Genomic DNA, 10,073 nt, shown 5'->3' with positions numbered 1-10,073 from the left:
CCTCGCGCCGCCCCTCGCGCCCCTCCTCCTTTTGTGTGCAGCCCGGGGTACCTTGGGGAGGCCCTCCGCTCCGCCCGGAGCGGCTTTGTCTGCCGGCATCGGGGCGATGGCGCCCCCCCTGGTGGGAGGCGCGGGAAGAAGGGTGGGGCGGCCGCGGAAGCTCGGACTTGTTCTTTATTGTCTGTTTCGGGGAACACGTGCACCCCACCTCACTCCCGTGTTCTTTCCTGCGGTCCTCATTCCACTGCGTCTCGGAGTTAGGCACCCGCTCCAGTAGGAACTGGGTGTGTATCGAGGTCCTAGGGTTGTGGATTCATTGCGCTGGCTTGACTTGGAAGTGAGGATGGAAAGGCCTGGCTGCCTTCATCTTGGGAGGGGCTTTTGTCTGCCGGCTAGGATTGCTTTTGAGAAGGTGCATATTCCCAGCAGGTCCTGGTGCCTGCGGTCAGCCCCGGGGCCCCTCCTCACCACTCCGAGCACGGGAGGGTCCTTTGCGCTTACTCCCTCCCTCTGCTCTTGTGCTTGTGGGGAGCTGGCGGGGTGGCAAGCGTCCACATTGACCCAACTGCAGTGAAGGGAGAGCGCCTCCAGTGGTGAGGAGCGTGGAGAATAGGGGAGGAGGGTTCTGGTGAAGTCCCGCCACCGCCCAGCTCAGCCGGGTGTAACGTGCCAACTCCGGACCAGCTGAACCGAGTCGGGGAAATTGGGATCGGCCTGCTGTGTTCGAGGTGGCGCAGTTATGCCCAGGTAGTAACAGCAGGGTCAAAGGAATTGCAGACTGTTAATGGAGACTGGCTGTGCTTCTTATACCTCGTAATGGGGGAAAAAGAAAGGCGAAATGGTTGACTTAAAAAATGGTTCCCATAAAGAAGGAACAACCTGTAGATTCCCGGTCAGAATTGGTTAGTTGAATTTGTGACAGTTTCATCATAAAATATAATGCAATGTTTTGAGACAGATGTATTTTTTTTTCCTTAGAAATTTATGTTTTGTAGGTTGACAGACAAAATATCTGTGGTCTGAAAATAGTTTCAGATCTTTTCATTCAGATAATAGTTGAGTCTATATAATTTTCAATTTTAGGAATATTGTTTTATTGCCCGTTTCACCTTGGGAAATTATTTTGGAAGGGAAAGAATCAAGTGTGTTGGAGATTGAGGACACATCTTATTAATGCATTCGCAAGTAACTTTTTATTTTGGGGACAGAAAGTGTCCCACTAGCAGTAGGACCTTGCATTATGGTCAAGAACCAAGTAGTGTGGACTAGTTGCTTGCTGAGAAAATCTTGATAACCATGTAAGATGTTAGAGGCGGTTCATTTCCTGAACAAAGGAAATTAGTCTGAGATCACACAGCTTTTCTTCATTTCACTGCACAATGGGGAAAATAAGCCCATTGTGATGCTTCTGGGTAACACTTTGATATTGATGCACCCGAATGCACTCATCGAAACACTTATCACTATACTGAAGATCTTAGAAAGTAACTCAGCCTTTCCTTTTCCTGTATGAAAAAGACACATTTGAGAAGAACTAAAATGAAAAAAAAGTTAATAATTTAAACAGAAAATCTAATGATTGGGACCAGCAGTTAGCGTAATGGCTATAGCGCTGGACTCCCACGTAGTCGACCGCGGTTCATGTCCCGGACCCAGTGGCTTAAAACTCAACGCCGGGCGCGTGTGCGTGCGTGCCCAGCATCCCCAGAGGGGAATGGAGGAGAAGGGACTGTGGCGTGGCCATCCCCTCTGGGGAGTAATTTCTCGCTTTCTGTCTCTCTCTGTCTGTCTGGTGAGCGCATGCGCCCTATAGCAAAATAAACCTCTTCAAAAAAGAAAAAAAAAAAAAAGAAAATCTAATGATTGACAGAAGCATACTAACTTGTCATCTTGAGTTCCTAAATGAGAATAAACAGAAGAGTTCTGTTCTTTGAACATTGGGGGTTCAAGAAGTGACAGCCTTCTCTTGGAATCTTGATTGTTGGAATACTAAATTTAGAAGACAAAGGAAAGAGTATTGCCTACTCAGGGACTATTTGGTATGTATTTCCCTATTCTGTATTGACAGTACCATTTTGTTCCATCAGTAACTCCCGAGGACATCGTGATTATGGTCATGGATAGTTAAACTGCCTATTACATTTCAGTGTGTCTGATCTTAATACACTGAAGAGATTGTTTATTAGTTAAATCCATTATTGATTATCTACTAAGAGGCAGCTGCTGTTCTAAGCTTGCTGTTCTAAGCTTTGAGGTTATAGTAGTAAACAAGACAGTTACCTATGTGAAATACAGAACTCAGAACATTGGTATGTGTTAAAAGAATAAGAAGATGATAGTGTGGGAGATTATTTGGATGTGTGAAAGCTTTTTTAGTTTAGGTGACCCCTAAGAAAGGCCTTTCAGAGAGGTCCAGATTTGAGCTACAGAAATAAATTCCTAGTTAACTACTAGAGCAAAAATTGTATGGTAGAAATGAGCTCTTTTATGTTTGAAAATCTAAGACTAGTGAGAAAAACTAATGGGAGAGTGAGCTAACACTAAGACCTCTTAGGATCTCAAATAGGCCAAGATAAAAGTTTAAAAAAGCATACTTTTGGGCCAGCCAGTGATGTGTTGGTTTGGGTGACTGAATCTCTCATGACTGACTGTGCTATTAGAGTTCCAGACCAGTGACTTGAAAAACATGCCAGGCGCACATGCCATGCCCAAGATTTCCGAGTAGAGAAGGGATTGCAGCGTGGCTATCCCCTTGAGAGGTGATTTCTCACTTTTCCACTCTCTCCCTGGAGAGTGTGTGTGCTGTAGCAAACTGAAAACCAAAATAAACAAAAAGTGGATTGTTGAATTTAAAAATATGCTCCTTAATTATATAGTAATTATATAGTAATTTTGAAGCTAAATTGCAATTTTAAAGATTCAGAGGGACCGAGAGGACTGAGAGATAAAGAAGGTGAGAAATATAGAGGATGGTTAGAAACACAGACTTGGGGGGACCAGCAGATGGCATAATGGCTATGTTGCTGGACTCCCATGTAGTTGACTGGTTGGAGTCCTGGACTTAACAAAAGAATATTAGTGTTTAGCTTATTAAATCATTTTCAGAGATGGTACAAAGTTGTTAATTGCTATGGAAATTTGAATTGAATATTTTTCATAATGATAGGTTATGGCTTGGGGCTTAAAATTGTTAGTCTTTTATATTATAAAGCCATTTTTTATATAATCATTGATATTGGCATATAAATGAGTAGTATGTATCAGAAATTTATTTTTTTTGGAGAAGTTTTTTTTTTTGCTATAGGGCGTGTGCGCTCGCCAGACAGAGAGAGACAGAGAGATCGAAAGTGAGAAATCACCCCCTGGGGGGATGGCCACGCTGTAATCCCTTCTCCTCCATTCTCCTCTCTGGATCTTGGGCACGCACGCACATGCGCCTGGCATGAGCTTAAGCCACCGGGTCTGGGACGCGAACTGTTGTCGACTACCTGGTAGTCCAGCGACATAACCATTATGCTAACTGCTGGTCCTAAGGGCCTTTTGAACTTCTGACTGAGGAAGCTATAGATTGGGATTCCTATGACCCTCTCCTTGGGTTTGATTAATTTGCTATGGTGGCTTACAGAATTCAGGGAAACACTTTACATATGTTTTCCTATTTATTATCTTTTTCTTAAAAATGTTTTATTCTTGGCACAAGGCACATGTAATTGCCAGAGATGGATTAGAAAGGAAGTGAGCATCCCTTGCTGGGGTGCGGTCATGCTACAATCCCTTCTCAACCTCTCCATCCTGTCAGGATTTTGGGCATAAGTATCTGGGATGTTTCTCAAGCTGTCAGGGCTGGGACTCAAACCAGTAGTTAGCCGTGTGGGTCTACCTCTCTGAACCATGAGTCTATGGAGTCAGCCCTGTTTACCCATTAATTATAAAGGATATTTCAAAGAATATGATGAACAACCAGATGGAAGAGATGCATAGGGTGAGGTGTATAGGAAGGAACTCAAAACTTCTATGCCTACTCTTGGGTACCACTCTTCGGGAACATATTTTTTGAGATTTCTCAATGATGGTGTAGGTGTCAATAATTTGTTCTTTTTATTGCTGCTTAGTATTCCCTCCATGATAGGGACCATCATTTGATTATTCATTTTTTTCAACATGTGGATGATTAATAGTTTTTGGCTATTATTAACAAAAGAATGCTGTACTTCATTAGTTTTTGCTTTAGGATACATGTGCTTCCCAGAGAGAGAAAGAAGATGGAAGGAAAATGAGAAATCACTATCTAGGGAGGATGGCCATGCCGCAATCCCTTCTTCTCCATTCTCCTCCCAGGATTCTGGGCTTGTATGCACACCCACCTGGTATGTTTTTCAAGTCACTGGGTCTGGGCCTCAAACTGCATAGGCAGCCATTTGGGATCCAGCTATCTAAACCACCATGCCACCTGCTGGTCCTGGACATTCTTATAAAGGCTTTTTTGTAGTCAAATATGTTTTAGTTTCTCTTGGGTTAACCTAAGAGTAGAAGTACTAGGTTGTGGGGTAGGTATCATTTAACTTTAACTTTATAAAACATTTAACTTTATAAAAAAATTGCCAAACTCTTCTCCAAAGTAATTTAAATTCCACTAGCAATTTATGAGTTCTAGTGACACTACATTCTCACCAACATTGATATTATCTGTCATTTTAATTTTTACCATGTTAATGGATAGGTAGTAGTTTCTCATTTTGGTTTTAATTTTCTCTCTAATGATTAATGAATTAGAGGACTTTTCACATGTCTGTTAGTTATGTGTATATTTTGTAAAGTGTCTGCTTAAGTAATTTGCCTGTTGTTTTTGTTTGTTTTGAGAGAGAGTTTTGCTATAGGGCATGCGCACACACTGGAGAAAGACATAAAATAAGAAATCATCCCTTGGGGGAGTATGGCTAGGCCACAGTCCTTTCTCCATTCTCCTCTTGGAATTTTGGGCAAGCATGTACACATACCCAGTATGAATTACAAGCCTCCAGGTCTGGGACTTGAACCATGGTTGGCCATGTGGAAGTCCAGTAACGTAACCATTATGCCATCTGCTGGTCCCAATTTGGCCATTCTTAAATTGGTTGGTATGCCTTTTACTGACTTGTAGAGTCTCTATTCTGAATACAAATCTTTTGTTACATACAGGTTGAGTGTACCTCAACCAAAACACCTGGGACCAGAAGTGTTTCAGGTTTTGGATTTTTTTCACATTCTGGGATACTTTAAAGATCATCTTGGGAATGAGGCCAAAGTCTACAGTACATAAATTTATGTTTCATGTATTTCATGAGGTCATACATAAGCTGAAGATAATTTTATAGAGTATTTTGATTGTCACTTGTAACATGAGGTCAGATGTGGAATTTTCCACTGGTAGAGTCATGTCCTTACCCAGAAAATACTGGATTTTCCAATTAGGAATGATCAACTTGTATATGTGTTGTGAATATATTTTCCTGTTCTGTAGCTTGCCTTTATTTTATTGATAGTTTTCTGTCGATGAGCATGAAGTTTTTTTCCTTGAATTAATTTTATTTCTTTAATGAGAAAGGAAGACAGAGATACAAAGGCAGAAAAAGAGAGCACCAACCACAACAGGGTCTAATGTTGTGCTCTTTTTATTTGGGGGGGGGTTGTTACTTGGTTTTTATTTCATAATCATAAACTTAACTTTGCTAGATTTAGAGGAGAATAAGGAAAATATGCAACCCAAAGAACTGATGCGAGAGCACAGGTTACAGGATATAGTGAGCAGATGAAGTGGAGGAGTGCTATCCTGAGGTACAGGAGGAATGGTATGGTGGTTAAGAGAAAACAAGTCAAATACATTAGCATTCTCCACAGTTAGCAATGGTGATCTTCTTGCTGGTCTTCCCATTCTTGGACCCAAAGCGCTCCATGGCTTCCATGATATTCATGTCCTCTTTCACCCTGCCAAAGACCACATGCTTGCCGTCCAACCACTCAGTCTTGGCAGTGCAGATGAAATTGTGAGAACCATTTGTGTTGGGTCCAGCATTTGCCATGGACAAGATGCTAGGACCTGAGCTCTTAACCCCAACTTTAGGCAAACCAGATCATGGGCATACATGTGTTCGTGGTGTGCGCAAGGAAACCTCAGGACACAAACCTAATACCTTTCTATGTGGCCTTAATCTTATGGAGTGTTGCATTACTGCTGTGTTACTGAGACTGTACAACATGAGTATAAGTTTGTGTGTGTGTGTGTGTTTTGTGTGTGTGTGTGTGTGTGTGCATGTCAGAGAGAGACAGAGAGACAAAGCAAGAGATCACCTCCCCATGGGAATGGCCATGTCACAGTTCCTTCTCTTCCAGTTTCCTCTCAGGAATTTGGGCGTGCACACACACACTTCTGGCCTAAGTTTCAAGCCACTGGGTCCGAAACTGGAACCGTGGTTGACTACGTGGGAGTTCAGCGACATAAGCATTACGCCACCTTCTGGTCCTGAGTATAGTTTTTAAGTTTGAAGATTTAAAAATTTATTTTCCATTTTTATTGCTTGCTTGCTTGCTTGCCAAGGAGGTGTGTGCTTGCCAGAGAGGTACGGGTGTGTGTGTGTGTGTGAAAAATCACTTCCTGGAGGGGAGTGGGCATACCACAATACCTTCTACTCCATTCATCTCTCGGAATAATTTTGGGCAAGTTTTTCAAGGACAGGAACTTGAACTGCACCGTTGGCTATGTGGGAACGACTACCTTAAACATCACTCCATCAGCTGGCCCCAATCTTTTTCTTTTATGGTTATTGTATGCTGCCTAGGATATCTTTGCCTACTCCAAAGTTGTAAAGACATTGATTTTTTCTAGAAATTTTATAGTTCTAGTTTTTCTCTTAAGCCTTTGATCCATCTTGAATTAATTTTTATCTTATGGTCTAAGTTACAGATCCCAATTTATTTATTTTTCTGTATAGATGTCCAGTTATCCCAACACATTTTACTGGAAGGTATTTTTCTGTCTCTATTGAATTGCTTTGGTTCTTTATGTCAGAAATCAGTTGACCATATGAACGTCTACTTATGGACATCTACTTTGTTCTTTTGATATATTTATCTGTATTCCAATACCAAACTTATTTAGTTTCACAGTAGGTCTTAAAATCAAGTACTGTAACTATATGTTTGATGTTTTATTTTCTTTCAAAATTGTTTTGCTTTTAAGTCTTGAGTTTTTTGATACAGACTTTAGAATCAGCTTGTTCATTTCTATAAAATGCCTGCTGTGAATTTGACTGAGGTTGCATCGAAGGTATAGATCATTATGGGGAGAATTGACATGTTAGGTTTTTTTTTCTTTTGGAGAGGTTTTTGCTATAGGGCATGTGCGCTCGCCAGACAGACAGAGAGAGACATAGAGACAGAAAGCGAGAAATCACCCCCCCAGGGGGGATGGTCACGCTGCAATCCCTTCTCCTCCATTCTCCTCTCGGGATCCTGGGCACACATGCACACGGCGCCCGGCGTGAGTTCTAAGCCACCGGGTCTGGGATGCGAACCGCGGTTGACTACGTGGGAATCCAGCGACATAGCCATTAGGCTAACTGCTGGTTCTGACTTGTTAGGTTTTGAGACTTTACTCAACTTGGAAGTTAACAATCTGCCACTGTTTTATGTATGCTGGTAGAAAATAAAAAATATCTGGTCAGAGACAAAGGAATTTATTACAGCAGTGACAAGTAGCTAGAATATCAGCATTTTCTTGTGTCACGTGCCCGAGTCCATTTCCCATAGAGCAACACCTAGAAGGGCAAGTGACATTTACACTTGCAGTGGGGTTATATTACAGGACAGAAGTCTTGAAAGCTCAAGGGAAAGTAAATCTTTTATACTATGTAATAACCATGTCTGCCTGTTGTTCGGGAGGAAGATAATTCTCTGTTTTCCAAAGGTTTCACTATACAAATATTGTTGAAAAGATAGGCCTGGGCTGGCGTTGTAGCCCAGTAGTTAAGGTAGCTGGATCTCACATGGCAGACTGGTCTGAATCCTGGCGCAGGTGGCTTGAAAAATACACTGGACTCATATATATTTGTGTTCAAAACCCCAATGGAAATAGGGTTTGAAAGAAGGGATTATGGTGTGACCATGTACGTTTTTCCCTCTTATCCCTCTCTTTCTCTGATGAATGCACTCACCCTCTGGCAATTTAACAAAGGAAGAACGGAAGAAAGAAGAAAAGGAAGTCTTCATTGTAGAGGTTTTTATAAATCTCGTTTAATTTGTGCCTAAGAATTTATATAGATGATTTCCTCCATGATATTTTCTTTGATCTGTGGATTACATTAGTTTCCCTTTATCTGTGGGTCATACATTCCAAGACCCTAGAGGATGCTTGAAATCATGGATTGTCATTTATTATATTTTTTTCTTATACACATATGTTTGAAGTTTAATTTATAAATTAGGCACAGTAAGAAATTAACAGTGTAACTATAATAGTATACTATTGGGTTGTCGGAAAAGTCATGAAGTATATTTTCTATTTTTCTATGAATAAATGTGTTATGACTTTTCTGGCAACCCAGTATAATAAAAGTTATGTGATTGTGGTGTCTCTTGCTCTCCAGATACATTATTGTAACATATGCAACTATTTTTGGACCACAGTTGACTGGGTAGCTGAAACTATGGAGAGTAGATCATGGATGGGGAGACTACTATATTTAAAATTATGTACTTTAATTTCCAAACATTTCAGGGTTTTCCAGATATTTTTTGTGTTGCTGATTATAATTCAATTAATTGTGGTCAAGCAACGTATCTTGCATGATTTCAGACTTTTCGTAGCTCAGAAAATGGCTTATTTCATTCTTCTGCACTTCAGAAGAATGTATATTCTGTTGTTGGTTGTTGTGTTTTTTGAAAGTAAGTCCGGTTTAGTTTTCTAGCGTAGACTAAATCATCTATATCCTAATTAGTCGTGTATATATGTATGTTTGTGTGCCTACCATATCCACTGAGAATTAATTCCTAAAATTTTTATTTTAAATTTGTGGATTTGTTTATCTCTCAGTTTTAAAATGTTTTACGTTTTTCACATATGCCTTTAGTGTTATGTCTACTTACTGTTAGGTCTGTTGTCTCCTTTTTCATTATCAAACACTCCTTTTTATTTTTGGAAATACTCTTTATCTTTGAATTTGCTTGACATTAATATAGCTCCTTATTATTATTATTTTATTTAGAGAGGTTTTTGCTATAGGGTGCATGCGCTTGCCAGACAAACAGAGAGAGACAGAGAGACAGAAAGCAAGAAATCACCCCACAGGGAAGATGGCCATGTCACAATCCCTTCTCCTCCAGGGATCTTGGGCACTCACGCATGTGCGCCCAGTGTGAGTTTAAGCCACTGGGTCCGGGACTCGAACCACGGATGACTACATGGGAGTCCAGCGACATAGCCATTATGCTAACTGCTGGTCCCTATTATTATTATATATTTTTTAAGAGTTTTTTTGCTATAGGGTGTGTGCGCTTGCCAGAAATAGAGAGAGAGAGAGAGAGAGAGACAGAAAGTGAGAAATCACCCCTCAGGGGAGATGGCCACAAAGCAATCCCTTTTCCTCCATTCTCATCTAGGGATCTTGGCATGCACACACACACACCTGGTGTGATAAGCCACTGGGTCTGGGACTCGAACTGCTCTCGGCTACATGGGAGTCCAGTAACATAGCCATTATGCCAACTGCTGGTCCCAGCTCCTTCAAATTTTTATAAATGCTGGGAACCAGCAGTTAGCGTAATGGCTATGTCGCTGGACTCCCACGTAGTCGACCGCGGTTCGTGTCCTGGACCCGGTGGCTTAAAACTCACGCCGGGCGCGTGTGCGTGCGTGCCCAAGATCCCGAGAGGAGAATGGAGAAGGGATTGCGGCGTGACCATCCCCCCTGGGGGGTGATTTCTCGCTTTCTGTCTCTATGTCTCTCTCTGTCTGTCTGGCGAGCGCACGCGCCCTACAGTGAAAATCTCTCCAAAAAAAAAAAAGAAAATTTTTTATAAATGCTTGGATGATACATCCT

This window comes from Tupaia chinensis, unplaced genomic scaffold, assembly GCF_000334495.1.
Source record: "Tupaia chinensis unplaced genomic scaffold, TupChi_1.0 Scaffold000622_1, whole genome shotgun sequence".
Taxonomy (NCBI): Eukaryota; Metazoa; Chordata; class Mammalia; order Scandentia; family Tupaiidae; genus Tupaia; species Tupaia belangeri.
Note: the sequence above shows the minus strand (reverse complement) of the source record.